Genomic DNA, 20,086 nt, shown 5'->3' on the forward strand with positions numbered 1-20,086 from the left:
AGACAGGTAGCAAAGACACAAGCGTGACATGAGGCAACGACAATACAAACGACAATACAATTATCCAGCAACTGACAGAACACAAAGCTGGTACAAATAGGAGCGGGCTGATTGGCAACAGGTGTGGCCAGGTGCCAATCAGCCGCAGCTGAGGAGGAACACACCACTCAGGGAACAAGACAGGAAGCTGACAAAATAAGAGCACTAGACAGGAACTAAGGACAGGAAATACTAAACACAAAGAAGAGAAACGAAAACACACACAAACTGTCAGTGGCAAGCCTGACGGGGTGGCTATTTTGAAGAAACTACAATATCAAACATGTTCTCAGTTATTTCACCTTGGTTTTTTTGGGGGGTTAAGCACATAACTCCACATGTGTTCATTCATAGTTTGGATGCCTTCAGTGACAATCTACAATGTAAATAGTCATGAAAATAAAGAAAATGCATTGAACGAGAAGGTGAGTTCAAACTTATGGCCTGTGCTGTGTTTATGTAATAATTATATATGTATATATGCGGGTTTTATTTACTGAATGAAACCATTTTGTGAATGTGCCAATACGGAATGTACTTTTGATGTTTAGTCATCATGTGTGTTGCACCATAGATCACAATCAGTCGACGGTTTCCAGGGGGAAAATATCCACAGCCACCTCTGCCAGTTTCCAATCGCACACCTACACGTGCTGCAATCATTTTGTGCAACTGGAATGAAGCAATGGGTGCAGTGTACTCAGAGCTGGTATGCGGGAGTGCATGAGAAGGTGATGATGTACAGCAAATAGGGCACGGAGTTTGGGAACAACAACAACCCCTTTTTTTTCATTCAAGAGTCCGACGGTCATGGAAAGGGAAAGAATAAGAAGAATAAGGCGGGCGGGACAAAAGACTGCGAAAGAATGTAATACGTAAAAAGGCTGAAAATAGCACCAAGTTGTGTCAGATGATGGGAGAATCACTCAAGTCAGGAGGTGTTTTAAAGACAAAGGCATTTGTCATTTTACTTCACGCAAACTAAACTGCTTATGTCAGCGGAACATCTTCGATGAATATATCATAGATCATCATGCGGGCATTATGTAAAAACTGGTGGAAAATTCCCTGCAGGGACGAACGTTTCAAAAGGATTATTTAAGCCACTTTTGTGACATTTAAACGAGGAATTAAAAATCAACATGACGCACTTTTATGGCATTTTAGCAATTAATGAAGACATCGAAAACAACAACAAACTAATGATTTCCGAGCATGTCCGAGTCGATGGCATCTGTGGCATCCCTACTGGATGTAATATAGATGGGGTCACCAACGCGGTGCCCGCGGGCACTAGGTCGCCCGTAAGGACTAGATGAGTCGCCCGCTGGCCTGTTCTAAAAATAGCTCAAATAGCAGCACTTACCAGTGAGCTGCCTCTATTTTTTTAAATTGTATTTATTTACTAGCAAGCTGGTCTTGCTTTGCTCTACATTTCTAATTCTAAGAGAGACAAAACTCAGAATTTGAAAATCCAAGACAACATTTTAAAGACTTGGTCTTCACTTGTTTAAATAAATTCATTTATTTTTTTACTTTGCTTCTTATAACTTCAGAAAGACAATTTTAGAGAAAAAATACAACCTTAAAAATGATTTGAGGATTTTTAAAACACATGTACCTTTTTACCTTTTAAATTATTTCCTCTTCTTTCCTGACAATTTAAATCAATGTTCAAGTAAATTTGTTTTTTATTGTAAAAAAAAAAGATAAATACATTTGAATTTAATTCTTCATTTTAGCTTCTGTTTTTTCGACAAAGAATATTTGTGAAATACTTCTTCAAACTTTTTGTGATTAAAATTTAAAAAAAATATTCTGGCAAATCTAGAAAATCTTTAGAATGAAATTTAAATCTTATTTCAAAGTTTTTGGAAGTTATTTTAACATTTTTGTTCTGGAAAATCTAGAAGAAATAATGATTTTTCTTTGTTAGAAATATTGCTTGGTCCAATTTGTTATATATTCTAACAAAGTGAAGTTTGGATTTTAACCTATTTAAAACATGTTATCAAAATTCTAAAACCAATCTTAATCAGGAAAAATTACTAATGATGTTCCATAAATTCTTTTTCAAAACGATATCTAGTTTTTCTCTTCTTTTTTTTTCGGGTGAATTTTGAATTTTAAAGAGTCCAAATTGAAGATAAACTATGTTTCAAAATTTAATTTTAATTTTTTTCCAGTTTTTTCCTCTTTTAAACCATTCAATTAAGTGTTTTTTTCATCATTTATTTTCTACAAAAAACCTTCTGTAAAAGGAAAGAAAAATGTACGAAGAAATGACAAACAGAAATACCATTTTTTTTTATATCATTTATCTGTTTCTATATATATTTATTGTGAGAAATCATTAAGATGATCAGTATTTCCACAAAGATAAATATCATGAATTATTAATAATAACATAGAGTTAAAGGTAAATTGAGCAAATTGGCCATTTCTGGCAATTTATTTAAGTGTGTATCTAACTGGTAGCCCTTTGCATTAATCAGTACCCAAGAAGTAGCTCTTGGTTTCAAAAAGGTTGGTGACCTCTGTAATACAGCAATCCTCAAAGTTGGGTCATTAATTCACAAATGGTCAATGTGTCATCATGGGCAATTTGTTGCCAAATCCAAAATAATTTTTACCTGATGTTTTTCAACCACTCTTTCCAACTCTTTTTAAGTATATTTTTGCTATATTTTTGGCAATAATTTTTATAATCCATTAAAAATGTATTTTTTTTTATGTTATTGTGGAAATCGCTTTCTTGTGGTCCCACTGACTGACACTTTCCAGGCGTGCAAGTTGAACAAAGTTTTTAACGCACTTATAATTTATTCCCAAGTCTTTCTTCCGTAGAACGGGACTTTTCAATCACGTCCGTATCCTCTCTCCCCTCCTGCTGCCGGCCACTTATTGTTAAAGACAACAGATGATTAGATTTACACGTATCACCTGTAAAATCTAATCACCTGCTCCTCCTCAGCACCATAGACAGAGGCGGTGACCTTTGCTCCTATATATATATATATATATATATATATATATATATATATATATATAGTATTAGCTTTTGAACTGCCACAGTTATCCAAGTAACGGTGGAGTTATAAAAGGAACAAGCCATTCAAGAGACCCTTGGGGTTAGCGCTGACAGTTCTGGGTTAGGGTGTAAGACCCACCAGTTCGGAGGAAGACGAAACCTGGCTGATCCTGCCAGCAGCAAGCTGCTTGCTCCAAAGCCGCCCAAAGTTTTGCTCAATTTTTGGGTGAGCGGCCTGTCATTTATATATATATATATATATATATATATATATATACACATACATAATATCCTGACCATATCTACCTACCTACCTACCTACCAACCTACCTGTTTATCTACCTACCTACTTACCTAACTACCTATCTATCTATCTATCTGTTTATCTACCTACCTAACTACCTACCTACCTACCTATATATCTATCTGTTTGTTTATCTACCTACCTACCTGTCCATCTATATATCTATCTGTTTATCTACCTACCTACCTATCTACTTACCTGACTACCTATCTATCTATCTGTTTATCTACCTACCTACCTATCTACTTACCTAACTACCTACCTATCTATTTATCTATCTAATCTATCTATCCATGGCTAGCTGGCTAGAAAACTACTATTCCTGTTTTTCTGTTTTCTTTTTCAGGAAACAACAAATTTTTCTCAGCATGATGGGGTGGCCATCTGCCTTAACCGGGTGGCCTAAAAAGAAATGGATGCAGCATTTTTCAGGTTTGTAAACCATAAATTATACCACAAAGTCTTCAGGGAATGACTGAAAAGACACCAGCAGTCCTTTGGATGCTCCCACCTCTTTTATTTAACCTCAGCCTGCTTAACAAGCTTCCCATTTTAGATTGTTCATTTATACCAGGCTAAAGAGCAGGTGGCACAAACATGCTGCATATATGTATAAAAATCAGCCTTTTATTTGTTAAGTGTCGTCTCGAACGGAAAAAATAAGATTATAAGAAGAAGACTCTTCTTATAATCGATGTCAGGGATTCCTTCTGTCCCGTTGTTACATAACACAGGAAAGACTGATACTTTTCAGTCTTTTTGGGCTCAGGAATGAATGATAAATCACATCAAATGATTTCCATGCATTTCAGTTCCACAAAGTGTCTTTCAAAGAAGAGTTACTAAATCATTCATAACTATTTTCCTTGTGTTAGTATCATTTCTGATACATCCAACATACCAATGTTGGCGCCAAAATGTTTTCCCCAGGTGTAAAAAAAATACCTACCAAATCACAGATACACTGTAAGCCAATAAGTACCTGCATTAACTTTTTTATTATTTGAAAGACAGTAATCAATCAAAAGTGCAGGTTGTGGCAAACCCAAGTCAGAGCATTTCATTCTGTCACTCACGCATATCTCTGGTCCAGACCTGCCGCAGAAAACAAGTGTCTCAAAAGTTGTTAGCAAAATGAGGTAGTTATGATGCTGATTTATATATATATATATATATATATATATATATATATATATATATATATACACATACATATATATATACATATACACATACATACACATACATACATACATACATATATATATATATATATATATATATATATATATATATATATATATATATATATATATATATATATATATATATATATATATATATATATATATATATATATATATATGTATACATACATATATATATATATATATATATATATATATATATATATATATATATATATATATATTAGTGTTATCCCGATAGCAATATTATTATCATTATTTTGATAATTTTTAATAATTTTCTAAATAAAGGGCACCACAAAAAATGGCATTATTGCCTTTATTTTAACACAAAATCTTACGGGACATTAAACATATGTTTCTTACTGCAATTTTGTCCTTAAATAAAATAGTGAACATACTAGACAACTTGTCTTTTAGTAGTAAGTAAACAAACAAAGGCTCCTAATTTAGTCTGCTGACATATGCAGTAACATATTGTGACATTTTCCATTTGATAATTTTGTCAACATTAAGAAGGACAAGTGGTAGAAAATGAATTATTAATTTACTGTTAATAACTGCTTACTTTCTCTTGCAACATGTTTTATTGACACTTCCGTTAAAATGTAATAATCACTTATTCTTCAGTTGTTTGGATGTTTTACATTAGTTATGGATGATACCACAAATTTGGGTATCGATCCGATACCAAGTAGTTAGAGGATCACACAATGGTCATATTCAAAGTCCTCATGTGTCCTGGGACATATTTCCTGAGTTTATAAACATAATATACATTTTTTTTAAATGAAAGAAGATGTTGTGATGCCAAAAATTATGGATGTAATCACAGTAGTATCAACTAGATATTGGTATCAATACAGTGGATGTTAGGTGTAGATCCAACAATGGTGTTTTTTTTTTACATTTTGACGCCAGTGAGCTACGGTATGTAGTGAAGCATGTTTATTATTCCTCGTCCTGCAAGGATGATACTTGTGAGAAATGTACTTAATTTGTCGCCATAGCGGCAAGGATTGGTGATTTAGAAGTACCTAAAACAGCTAGACGTTAGCCGCGGGGTAACCAGTTCTATTGGGAACTGTACTTGTTTTAAAATGTGTTTTTTAATTAAACATTTAATTTTTTACCTATTGCGTGTTTTTATGCTTAAGTTTTAAGTAATTTGTACTTGTAACTGCTCCTGTTTTTTTGTTGTTCTATGTACAAAATCCAAAACCAGTGAAGTATGCACGTTGTGCAAATCGTAAAAAGAAACAGAATACAATGATTTGCAGTACTGCATCACAAAGCGACATCAATGTGTAAGGGATATCACCACATGATCTCAGAAACACATCAGAGAAACACTGTCAGCAACTACAGTCCGTCGCTACATCTGTAAGAACAAGTTAAAACTCTACTATGCAAAGCGAAAGCCATTTATCAACAACACCCAGAACTGGGTGTTGTGTCCGCGTTTATCTAAGATGGACTGATGCAAAGTGTAAAAGTGGTTTGTGGTCTGAAAAGACCACAGAGCACGTTTTTGGAAACTTTGGACGTCATGTCCTTCAGACAAAAGAGGAAAAGAACCATCCGGACTGTTATAGGCGCAAAGTTCAAAAGCCAGCATCTGTGATGGTATGGGGGTGTTAGTGCCCAACTTACACATCTGTGAAGGCACCATTAATGCTGAAAGGTCCATAGAGGTTTTGGAGCAACATATGTTGCCATGCAAGCAATTTTATCATGGACGCCCCTGCTTATTTCAGCAAGACAATGCCAAACCATGTGTTACAACAGTGTGGCTTCATAATAAAAGAGTACGGGTACTAGACTGGACTCGCTGTAGTCTAGACGTGTCTCCCATTGAAAATGCGTGGTGCAATATGAAGCCTAAAATACCACAACGGAGACCCAGGACTGTTGAACAACTTAAGCTATACATCAAGCAAGAATGGGAAAGAATTCCACCTGAAAAGCTTCAAAAATTGGTCTCCTCAGTTCCCAAACGTTTACTGAGTGTTTAAAGGAAAGGCTAACTGCGCTCCCCTTACTCACCATTTAGTGTTGTACTTAATGGTTAACTGGACATCTTTATGTGCTCGACGCTTCAATCATTGGTTTATGATCATCTACAAAACCATTCTGGGTATCACTCCATCTTATCTGTCTTGTATTTTAATAAAGAAACAAGGAAGTCACAATCTTCGTTCAATGACTGTTCCGCAATTTATTGTCTCCCAAAGTAAGAACTGAACTGGGCAAGAAAGCATTTAGGTTTTCAGCACCGAAGGCTTGGAATAACCTACATTCGAATCTTCAACTTCAAACCTTTGTTACATTAAATGACTTTAAAGCATCTGTGAAAGGATTGCAGTCTGTATGCACATGTGTCATATGAGCAAGTTTTAATGTTGTAAATGTTAAGTTTTATGTGTTGTTTACTGTTTTTAATGTAACCTTGCTGCTGCCTCTTGGCCAGGTCCCTCTTGAATGGAGATCTTTGATATCGATGGGATTTTACCTGGTAAAATAAAGGCTAAACACAGTGGTAAAAATGCCCCTTTGCCAACTTTTTTGCAATGTGTTGCTGCCGTTAAGTTTTAAGTTAATGATCTTTTGCACCAAAAAAAATAATAATAAGTTTGTCAGTTCTGTTAGGAATTGGTCAAGGAGGTGACCCCAGAATGCAGAGACGGCAGGCAAGGTAGAAGTACAAAAAGGTAAAATTTAATAAGTCCAAAAAGTGTAACTAAAGGCAATGGGGCAGAAGTGCACACCATGAATAAGTAAACAAAAGCAGGTCCCTCAGTGGTCGGCAGGGGAAAAAATGCCAGCTCAACAAAAGGTCCAACACAAAATACTCTTTAACTTAGGGAGGCTAGGGAGCAAACACAAAGAGGTGAGGAATTTCAGAAATAAGGAGAAACAACATACCAGGCAGGACAAAGTGAATCAGCCACATCCATGTGGGAGGTGCAGGAGACAATAACCGGCAGGACCCAGCTGTCGGTGACGAGCTAAAATACACCTGGGTAGGGATTTGTTGCAGGTGTGCCTCGCTGGGGACTAATTAACCGAAGAAAACATACACCATAAAAAAAAAAGAAGGCAGGGAAATGACAAAACACAACAAGTTCGAATATAAAATATCTTGTCTTTGCATTCTGTTCAATTAAATATAAGTTTAAAGGGATTTGAAAATATTTTTTATTTACGATTTACACAGCGTGCAGACTTCCCTGGTTTTGGGTTTTTTATTTATGAAACCGGTTTTTGCTACCCTCTTGGCCAGGTCACTCTTGCAAAAGAGATTTTAATCTCACTGAGTTTGTACCTGGTTCAATAAAGGAAAAGGAAAATGAGCTAACTGACAAAACAATGGCTAAGACAACCAAATCTTGTGCAGGGTCGAAAAAAAAAAGCCTTACCGAATCCAGCACCGTAAATTAAAACACGCACAAGTCGAAACTGCTCAAAGATGCGCTGCAAAAACTGAAATCTAATTAAGATTAAATATCTCAATTAAGGGGGATATTTGCTTATTTTCTGTCTGATATGATAATTTTTCCCACTAAGCAGATTTTATGTTAGAGCGTTGTGGTGAGGCGGAGCCGACGGGCCGACGGCGGGGCAGGACACGCTGTAGCCCTGCTCAAGATGGCGGCAAGGAGGCGGAGAATGCGGCAGAACGGAGAGGTGCAACGCCGCTGCAATCCAGATCAGGTGCGTGGCTCACTCACCAGTAATCAATCTACATATCTCCTCGCAGTATATAAAAGGGGAGAAGGAGGAAAGAGAAAAGGAAGGAGGTGAAGTGTCCGCAGCAGACGCAGCGCAGGAGCGATCAAAGAGCGACAGAGAACAGCACATGAGAGACGGCTACGCGGCCGGCTGGAAGAGCGACCGAGGAGCGAGCAGCGGAGAGGAGCTGAAAGAGCGATCCGAGCTGCCAAAAAAACTTTATTGAAAAATGAAGAGTCAAGCCTGCGCTGAAAAGCAATGTCCTTCCTGGGTGGTCCACGCAACCCACACGACAACAGCAAGCGACTGTGACAAGCGTTTTACTTGTTTTAAGGGTTTTGGTCCTAAATGATCTCAGTAAGATATTACAGCTTGTTGCTGAAAATATATGACCTATATTTAGTAAAACATGCTTGAAACTAGAATTTTAACTGTTGCAAAGCTGTGTCATTAACACTCATAAGTATAAAACTACTTTTTTAAAGTAATCATTTCTTACTTCAAGCATGAAAAAAAAATCATGATGCCGAGTGCATATCATTATGTCAAGATAATGGCACTAGCATTTACTTCATAATATTTTTCAACATTTTGAGCAAAAAGCTCTTTTTTGTCTACCAAGAAAAGTGCACTTGTTATTAGTGGGAATATTCTTATTTTAAAAGTCTACTGAAACCCACTACTACCGACCACGAAGTCTGATAGTTTATAAATCAATGATGAAATCTTAACATTGCAACACATGCCAATAGGGCCTTTTTAGTTTACTAAATTGCAATTTTAAATTTCGCGCAAAAAAGTATCATGCTAAAACGTCGCGGTATGATGACGCGTGCGCATGACGTCACGCATTGTAGAGGACAATTTGTTCCAGCACCATTCAAAACTATAAGTCGTCTCTTTTCATCGAATGATTCCACAGTATTATGGACATGTGTTGCTGAATCTTTTGCAATTTGTTCAATGAACAATGGAGACGTCAAAGAAGAAAGCTGTAGGTGGGAAACGGTGTATTGCGGCCGCCTTTAGCAACACAAACACAGTCGGTGTTTCATTGTTTACATTCCCGAAAGAGGACGGTGAAGCTTTACTATGGAACGGAGCGGTCAAGCGAACACGGTTGGATTGTACCACACACACAAAGTACAGTGTATTATGCAGCGATAATTTCGAAAGATCGTGTTTCGAAGAGGGTCCCTTGCGAAGGGCAGAGATGGCCATCGCCACGACCCGTCGACTGGTGCTGAAGAAAGGTGTGGGCCCGACCTTCAGGTTGTACAGGTACAACCATATAATCTCACTCAAACACTAGTAACAGAATAAGCACATAAGGGATTTTCCAGAATTATCCTAGTAAATTTGTCTAATAACATCTGAATCGCTCCCACTGTATAGTCTTTTTTTTTTCCAGTTCTTCACTCTCACTTTCCTCATCCACGAATCTTTCATCCTCGCTCAAATTAATGGAGAAATCGTCGCTTTCTCGGTCCGAATCGCTCTCGCTGCTGGTGGCTATGATTGTAAACAATGTTCAGATGTGAAGAGCTATACAACCAGTGACGTCACGCGCACATCGTCTGCTACTTCCGGTAAAGGCAAGGCTTTTTTATTAGCAACCAAAAGTTCTGAACTTTATCGTCGATGTTCTCTACTCAAAAGACTCCGGCTTATTAGTGATTCCTAAAGCCCAAAAAAAGTCTGCGGGCTATAGAGCGTTTTCAGTTCAGGCTCCAGTACTCTGGAATGCCCTCCCGGTAACAGTTCAAGATGCTACCTCAGTAGAAGTATTTAAGTCCCACCTTAAAACTCATTTATATACTCTAACCTTTAAATAGACCTCCTTTTTAGACCAGTTGATCTGCCGCTTCTTTTCTTTTTCCCCTTTGTCCCCCCCCTCCCTTGTGGAGGGGATCCGGTCCGATGACCATGGATGAAGTACTGGCTGTCCAGAGTCGAGACCCAAGATGGACCGCTCGTCGGGACCCAGGATGGACCGCTCGCCTGTGTATCGGTTGGGGACATCTCTACGCTGCTGATCCGACTCCGCTTGGGATGGTTTCCTGTGGACGGGACTCTCGCTGCTGTCTTGGATCCGCCTTGAACTGAACTTTCGCGGCTGTGTTGGAGCCACTATGGATTGAACTTTCACAGTATCATGTTAGACCCGCTCGACATCCATTGCTTTCGGTCCCCTAGATGGGGGGGGTTGCCCACATTTGAGGTCCTCTCCAAGGTTTCTCATAGTCATCATTGTCACTGGCGTCCCACTGGGATGTTAATTCTCCCTGCCCACTGGGTGTGAGTTTTCCTTGCCCTTATGTGGTTTCTTCCGAGGTTTTCGTAGTCGTAATGGTTTGTACAGTCCTTTGAGACATTTGTGATTTAGGGCTATATAAATAAACATTGATTGATACTAAATCCTTTCAGCAAAAATATGTCAATATCGCGAAATGATCAAGTATGACACATAGAATGGACCTGCTCTCCCCGTTTAAATAAGAAAATCTAATTTCAGTAGGCCTTTAAGGTATTTTGGGGTTCATTGAAGTTAGCTAATTTGACTTGTTTTGGAAAGTATTGACAAGCCGAATTTTCTTGTTCTATCCATCCATCCATTTTCTGCCGCTTATTCCCTTTTGGGGTCGCGGGGGGCGCTGGCGCCTATCTCAGCTACAATCGGGCGGAAGGCGGGGTACACCCTGGACAAGTCGCCCCCTCATCGCAGATTTTCTTGTTCTATTGGCAGATAATTTTGCTTAGTTCAAATAAAACACCCCTAATTTTGGGAAAAAAAAATGTTCTTGTGTTTGAACACTGACTTTTTGCAGTGTGTTTGGGTGTTAAGAGTGTTGATTTTGGTGTTTGGCATCCATATTCAAGTGACAGCAAGGTCCTAAACAGAAACAGGATCAGAAGCCATCTGTGCTCTGCCTCACTTCACCATCTGTAGTTTCTGGCAAAGATCCTTTTCTTTTTCTTTTTTTTCACCTTCATACTTAGAATGCCTTGCGATGGGACTCGTTTCCTGGATTTTGTCCCGACACGTCATAATTTAAATAATTTCGTAGGATTAAGATTTGAATGAGGCTCGAAGGTGTCATTGAACTCACCGTATGGCCCTTTTGACAAAGTGTCACAAACACATCCGTGCAAATCGAGCCTTCACCTGCGTGTTTCTCCAGAAAGGTTAACATTCTATTTATAACCGGAGGGAGGAGAGGAAAAGGGGAGGCTTGGGTCCAGATGAGTCTCCCGTGACCCCAATGACCGAAAGAATGACAGCGAGGGGGGGAAAAAAACACCTTGAAAAAAAGAAAGTCAGATAAATGAGAACATTAGAATAGACGTTGTACTCACAGTGAGTTGCTGATACTGACCGCCACACGTTGATAAGAAAGAGACTGTCAGAAATTGTCCGGAACAAAACGTCTTGTCTCCGCATGACTTCTTTGCACAGCAGAGAATAGTTGGAATACATTGCATGGTTAACAAGAAACTCGTGAAATACAGTAGGTCTTATCAGATTGGGAAAGTTTCCTGTGACCTGCTGGACAATTTCCTAGAGGGGACAATTTTAGTCTAAATTAATGCCATGTCCACAGAAACTCGCATACCTAAATACCTACTGAAATCCACTACTACCGACCACGCAATCTGATAGTTTTTCAATCAATCATGAAATATTAACATTGCAACACATGCCATTACGGCCTTTTTAGTTTACTAAATTACAATTTAAAATTTCCCGCGGAAGTATCATGCTAAAACATCGCGGTGTGATGTGACGTCACACATTGTAGAGGACATTTTGTTCCAGCACAGCTATTAGTCATCTCTTTTCATCGCAGAATTCCACAGTATTATAGACATCTGTGTTGCTGAATCTTTTGCAATTTGTTCAATTAATAATGGAGACGTCAAAGAAGAAAGATGTAGGTGAAAAGCGGTGTATTGTGGCTGTCTTTAGCACCACAAACACAGCCGGTGTTTCCTTGTTTACATTCCCGAAAGATGACGGTGAAGCTTTACTATGGAACAGAGTGGTCGAGCGAACATGGTTCCCTACCACATGTCAACCCGCAGGTTTCGGTGAGAAAATGGTGGTATTAAGTCGGATCTTACCGTAGACATGAGCGGAGAGCTTGCGTCGTTCCTTCTGCAGCTGCGGACTCTCTTGCCTCCTCCCACCGGCCGCCGGATGCTTACACCGTGGAGGAGGGGGGGAAAAATAATCTCAGCCCGGCTGCCTTTCCTCGTCGAGAGACGTTGCTTCCCTCGGAGACACTGGCGGTCACCACACCTGTGGCCACACCCCTCCGATTTGCGGTCACCACACCTGTGGCCACACCCATCCGGTTTTCAGGTACGACCTTATAATCTCACTAATACACTAGTAACACAATAAACAGATGAGGGATTTTCTAGAATTATCCTAGTAAATGTGTCTAGCCGAGGCGGTATAGCTCAGTTGGTAGAGCGGCTGTGCCAGCAACTTGAGGGTTGCAGGTTCGATCCCCGCATCCACCATCTTAGTCACTGCCGTTGTGTCCTTGGGCAAGACACGTTACCCACCTGCTCCCAGTGCCACCCACACTGGTTTGAATGTAAAAATAAGATATTGGGTTTCACTATGTAAAAAGCGCTTTGAGTCACTAGAGAAAAAGCCCTATATAAATATAATTCAATTCACTAATAACATCTGAATCGCTCCCACTGCCCTCCTCTTTTTTTTCTCTCTAGTCCTTCACTCTAACTTTCCTCATCCACAAATCTTTCATCCTCGCTCACATTAATGGGGAAATTGTCGCTTTCTCGTCCCGAATCGCTCTCGCTGCTTGTGGCCATGATTGTAAACAATGTGAGGATGTGAGGAGCTCCACAACCCGTGACGTCACGCGCACATCGTCAGGCAAGGCTTTTTTATTAGCGACCAAAAGTTGCGAACTTTATCGTCGATGTTCTCTACTAAATCCTTTCAGCAAAAATATGGCAATATCGCGAAATGATCAAGTATGACACATAGAATGGACCTGCTATCCCCGTTTGAATAAGAACATCTCATTTCAGTAGGCCTTTAATAAACGCATACAGTATTTTTCAGACCTTGATGCACACTTAAAGTCTTTTTTTTTTCCTCAAAACTAGACAGTGTGCCTCGTAACCCGGTCGGTGCGCCTAATGCAGTGTTTTTCAACCTTTTTTGAGCCAAAGCACATTTTTTTGCGTAGAAAAAAATCCGGAGGCGTACCACCACTAGAAGTCAATAAAAAATCAAACTCAGTTGACAGAAAAAAGTTGTTGTCGCTATTGTTGGATACGACTTTAAAGGCCTACTGAAATGAGATTTTCTTATTTAAACGGGGATAGCAGGTCCATTTTAAGTGTCATACTTGATCATTTCGCGATATTGCCATATTTTTGCTGAAAGGATTTAGTAGAGAACATCGACGATAAATTTCGCAAATTTTGGTCGCTTATAAAAAAGCCTTGCCTGTACCGGAAGTAGCAGACGATGTGCGCGTGACGTCACGGGTTGTAGAGCTCCTCACATCCTCACATTGTTTACAATCATAGCCACCAGCAGCGAGAACGATTCGGACAGAAAAAGCGACAATTTCCCCATTAATTCTAGCGAGGATGAAAGATTCGTGGATGAGGATAGTGAGAGTGAAGGACTAGAAGAAAAAGGAAAAAGAAGACAAGGGCAGTGGGAGCGATTCAAATGTTATTAGACACATTTACCAGGATAATTCTGGAAAATCCCTTATCTGCTTATTGTGTTACTAGTGTTTTAGTGAGATTATATAGTCATACCTGAAAGTCGGAGGGGTGTGGTGACCGCTCTTTGACAGCTGCAGGAGGAACAACACAAGCTCCGTTCATGTCTACTGTAAGAGCTGACTTTTTACCACAATTTTCTCACCGAAACCTGCCGGTTGACATGTGGTAGAGAACCATGTTCGCTTGACCGCTCTGTTCCATATTAAAGCTTCATATCAAACAAAGAAACACCGGCTGTGTTTGTGTTGGTACAGCCGGCTGCAATACACCGCTTTCCACCAACATCTTTCTTTTTTGCAGTCTCCATTATTAATTGAACAAATTGCAAAAGATTCAGCAACACAGATGTCCAGAATACTGTGTAATTATGCGATAAAAACAGACTACCTTTGGCCGTAATCGGTGCAGGAAGAACATGTCCGCTACCACCGGTGACGTCACGCCCACGCGTCATCATTCCGCGACGTTTTCAACAGGATACCTCGCGGGAAATTTAAAATTGCAATTTAGTAAACTAAAAAGGCCGTATTGGCATGTGTTGCAATGTTAATATTTCATCATTGACATATAAAGTATCAGACTGCGTGGTCGGTAGTAGTGGGTTTCAGTAGGCCTTTAAACCACAACCAAGCGTGCATCAATATAGCTCTTGTCTCAAAGTAAGTGTACTGTCACCACCTGTCACATCACACTGTGACTTTGTCATGTCTTGTGATCATGTTCTGTTTAGTTAGGTTCTGTTAGTTTTTTGACTCCATTATTTCCTGTTTTTGCACACCCTGGTTTGTTTTAGTTTCCAGGACAACTCATTAGTTTCACCTGCCTCATTTGTTTGAACTCACGCACCTGTTGTTAATCATGTCACTATTTAAGCCTATCGTTTTCTGTTGGTCGTTCTGGTGTCATCACTCTTGTTTTTGCTCCGTCCATGACATTGTTCGTACTGTTGTTGATCGTTCATGCTGCCCTGCTCATGTCACAGTAAGTGTTGTTTGTTTTATGTTGATAGTTTATGTTTAAGTATTAGTTTTGTTCCCTGTGTTAGGTTTTGTGCCTCCACTGTGAGTGCCTTGTGTTTGTGGCTTTTGAGTTAAGATTATAATCATGTTTTTACCTTCACGCCATGTCTCGTCACCTTCCTTTGCATTCCGGAAAAAAACCCACCACAGTCCACGTTCTGACAGACTTATTTGGAGTTTTTTGCTGTTTTCCTGTGTGTAGTGTTTTAGTTCTTGTCTTGCGTTCCTATTTTGGTGGGGGGGTTTTCTTGGTTTTTGGGGTATTTTCCTGTTGCAGTTTCATGTCTTCCTTTGAGCAATATTTCCCACATCTTCTTTGTTTTAGCAATCGAGAATATTTCAGTTGTTTTTATCCTTCTTTGTGGGGACATTGTTGATTGTCATGTCACGTTCAGATGTACATTGTCTTTGCTCCACAGTAAGTCTTTGCTGTTTTCCAGCATTCTGTTTTTATTTACTTTAAAGCCAGTTCAGTTTTAGTTTTGTTCTGCATAGCCTTCCCTAAGCTTCAATGTTTTTTCTTAGGAGCACTCACCTTTTGTTTAACTTTCGTTTAAGCATTAAACACCTTTTTACCTTCACTCTGCCTCCCACTGTTCCCGACATCTACAAAGCAATTAGCTACCGGCTGCCACCTACTGATATGGAAGAGTATTACATGGTTACTCTGCCGAGCTGTAGACAGCAACGACACTTAACAACAACACATAATTTGCAGATTATAATTACTGGTTGGCAAACAATATTTTTCAACTCCCACGGCATACCAGACTCTGGTTTTCCTTATTGACCTCGAAACAATTTTATTTGGTACACGGTGTAATGATAAGTGTGACCAGTAGATGGCAGTCAAACATAAGAGATTTTTGGTGACTGCTCCATGATGGCAATATGACTCAAAAAGGTTGATAGGTGCAAGAATAAAGAGAAGTGTTTGATAGCTCCTAAGCCACAGTAGCCAAACTCGAGGCCCCGGGGTCCACATCTGGCTCGCCACATCATTTTATATGACCAGCAAAAGCTTGGAAAAAATATGCGTCAATAAAATACTGATATATATATGTACATATGTACTGAATGCAGTTAATTATCTGGTATTGCAAAAAATATAAAGTGATCGTAGGTTCCAAAATTTGTTTGGGATAAAAAAAAAATGCTTAAATATCTGCTTTAAAAATAACAATAGATTTTATCGCAAAAAGTCGTAGAATCTTGCCGTAAAATATTATACATTACAAGCCCAAAGTTTGGACACACCTTCTCATTCAATGGGGTCTCTTTATTTTTGTTACTATTTGCATTGTAGATTGTCACTGAAGGCATCAAATCTATGAATAAACACGTGTGGAGTTATGTAAAAAAAATGGTGAAATAACTAAAAACATGTTTTATATTCTGGTTTCTTCAAAATAGCCACCCTTTGCTGTGATTGCTGTTTTGCACACTTTTGGCATTTTCTCGATGAGCTTCAAGCACACCTGTGAAGTGAAAACCGTTTCAGGTGACTATCTCTTGAAGCTCATCCAGAGAATGCCAAGAGTGTGCAAAGCAGTAATCAGAGCAAAGGGTGGCTTTTTTGAAGAAACTAGAATATATAACATGTTTCCACTTTTTCTTTTTGTTAAGTACATAACTCCACATGTGTTCATCCATGATTTTGATGCCTTCAGTGACAATCTACAATGTAAATAGTCATGAAAATGAAGAAAATGCATTGAATCAGAAGGTGCGTCCAAACTTTTGGCCTGTACTGTATGTATTTCTTTTTATGTATTATGTATGTCTTTTAGAGTCCATTTTAAAATTATCTTATTCGTTTTTAAATCCTTACATGGTTTTGCCCCACCTTACCTCTCTGAGCTGCTCCACCTCTATGCCCCCACCCGGTCCCTCAGGTCAACTGATCAGCTGATCCTGGAGGTCCCCAAATCAAAGCGCAAGCTCAGAGGGGACAGAGTCTTCTCTGTTGCGTGTCCCAAACTCTGGAACGAGTTCCCTCTCCATGTGAGACAGGCCCCTTCTTTGGCTATTTTTAAGAAACTTCTTAAAACCCATTTTTATTCACTGGCTTTTAACCCAGCATGAGACTTTAAACTGTTTTTTACTTTTAACTTTTTTAACTGTTTTTAACTTTAACTTTGTAACTGCTTTTTATCTAACAAATTGTTCTTAGGGTAATTTGTATTTTCTATTTCAATGTGTTTTTTACTTCTGTTTAAAATGTTATTTTTATTATTTTTTTTTCTGTTCTTTGCCTTTATTTCTTTGTAGCGGGACAACTTTATATATATATTTTTTTTAATTAAAAAAATATATATATATAAAAATATATATATAAAATATTTTTTTAAATAAAAAATATATATATAAAATATTTTTTTTAATTAAAAAAAAAATATATATATATAAAATATTTTTTTTCTTTGTCATGAAAAAGGGACGTTTTCGTCATGAAAAAGGGAGGTTTTTGTGGTTGGTGCACTAATTGTAAGTGTATATTGTGTTTTTTATGTTGATTTAATAAAAAAATAGATATATATTTTATTTTTATTTTTTCCTTTGTCATGAAAAAGGGACGTTTTTGTCATGAAAAAGGGAGGTTTTGTGGTTGGTGCACTAATTGTAAGTGTATATTGTGTTTTTTATGTTGATTTAATTAAAAAATATATATATATTTTATTTTTATTTTTTTCTTTGTCATGAAAAAGGGACGTTTTTGTCATGAAAAAGGGAAGTTTTTCTGGTTGGTGCACTAATTGTAAGTGTATATTGTGTTTTTTATGTTGATTTAATAAAGAATTTAAAAAATTGTTTTTTTTTTTCGTTGTCATGAAAAAGGGACGTTTTTGTCATGAAAAAGGGAGGTTTTTGTGGTTGGTGCACTAATTGTAAGTGTATATTGTGTTTATGTTGATTTAATAAAAAAAAATTAATAAAAAATTCTTCTGCAGCCCAGTACCGCGGCCCGGTGGTTGGGGACCACTGTGGTATGGTATGGTATTTCATGTGTAGCCACCCCAAAATGGACAAGCGATAGGAAATGGATGGATGGATAATATATTTTAAAAACAACAACCGTAGAAATTGCGGGGGGGAAAAATCGCCACAATGTTACTGTAGAAAAATGCAGACACCATTATTTAATGTACTTCAATATACTGTAGAAACCATCTTAAATTAATGTTGAAATTCTGCCATTTTTGCAATACAATGTTGTTTTTTTACAGCGTATGTGAAATATTAAATAATCAAATGCATACAGGCAATTGAGTAAATCATTATTATTACAAGAGGCCCTCTGAAGGAAGCCATAGCCGCGATGTGGCCCTCAATGAAATCAAGTTTGACATTCATGTTCTACGCCGTAAAGCCAATTCAGAACTGCCATGCCGCTTTGGCATTATTGAATAAGTAAACAAAAGCCGATTGGCAATAACGATGAAAAGAAAAATATATATATATATATATATATATATATATATTTATTTATTTTTTTTTTTTTTTTTGTGACGATCTGTCACTTCATTAGGGACCGAATGTCCATTTGGGACAGAGGACCTTGTTGTATTTCTAAGGTTTTATTATTATTATTATACCGCCCCCTCTTCGAGCTGTAATTTGACCCTCTTAATATGTTTCAAAACTCAAATTGTACACACACATCAGGACTGGCGAAACCAGACCCCAAAACTCAAAATTGCGCTCTAGCGCCTCCTTGGAAAAAACACAGACAAAACTGCCTGTAACTTCCTTTAGGAATGTCGTAGAGACATCCATCCATCCATCCATTTCCTACCGCTTATTCCCTTTTGGGGTCACGGGGGGCGCTGGCGCCTATCTCAGCTACAATCGGGCAAAAGGCGGGGTACACCCTGGACAAGTCGCCACCTCATCGCAGGGCCAACACAGATAGACAGACAACATTCACACTCACATTCACACACTAGGGCCAATTTAGTGTTGCCAATCAACCTATCCCCAAGTGCATGTCTTTGGAGGTGGGAGGAAGCCGGAGTACCCGGAGGGAACCCACGCATTCACGGGGAGAACATGCAAACTCCACACAGAAAGATCCCGAGCCTGGATTTGAAACCAGGACTGCAGGACCTTCGTATTGTGAGGCAGACGCACTAACCCCTCTGCCACCGTGAAGCCCGTAGAGACATGAAACAAAAACCTCCATGTAGGTCTGACTTAAACCTAGATTTCATACACTGACATCCTTCAGAAAAAATCAACAGGAAGTTGGCAAACACTCCTTCAAAACAAAAGTTTCCTAAAAAATGTCATTTTTGCCTCTTTGAGCTGTAATTTGACCCCCTTAAAATGCTTGAAAACCCACCAAACTGGACACACACATCAGGACTGGTGAAAATTGCGATCTGATAAAAAAAAAAAAAAAAAAATTAAAATTGCACTCTAGCGCCCCCCTAGGAATAAAACACAGACAAAACTGCTCCTAGGAAGAAAACACAGACAAAAGTGCTTGTAACTTCCGGTAGGAATGTTGTAGAGACATGAAACAAAAACCTCTATGTAGGTCTCATTTAGACCTACATTTCATTAATTGACATCCTTCAGCAAAAATCAACAGGAAGTTGGCAAACACTCCTTCAAAACAAAAGTTTCCTAAAAAATGTCATTTTTGCCTCTTTGTGCTGTAATTTGACCCCCTTAATGCTTCAAAACCCACCAAACTGGACACACACATTAGGACTGGCAAAAATTGCAATCTAATAAAAAAAAAACTTAAAATTGCGCTCTAGCGCCTCCTAGGAATAAAACACAGACAAAACTGCTCCTAGGAAGAAAACATAGACAAAATTGCTTGTAACTTCCGGTAGGAATGTTGTAGAGATATGAAACAAAAACCTCTATGTAGGTCTCATTTAGACCTACATTTCATTAATCAACATCCTTCAGCAAAAATCAACAGGAAGTTGGCAAACACTCCTTCAAAACAAAAGTTTCC

The sequence above is a fragment of the Nerophis ophidion genome, linkage group LG17 (assembly GCF_033978795.1).
Source record: "Nerophis ophidion isolate RoL-2023_Sa linkage group LG17, RoL_Noph_v1.0, whole genome shotgun sequence".
Lineage (NCBI taxonomy): Eukaryota > Metazoa > Chordata > Actinopteri > Syngnathiformes > Syngnathidae > Nerophis > Nerophis ophidion.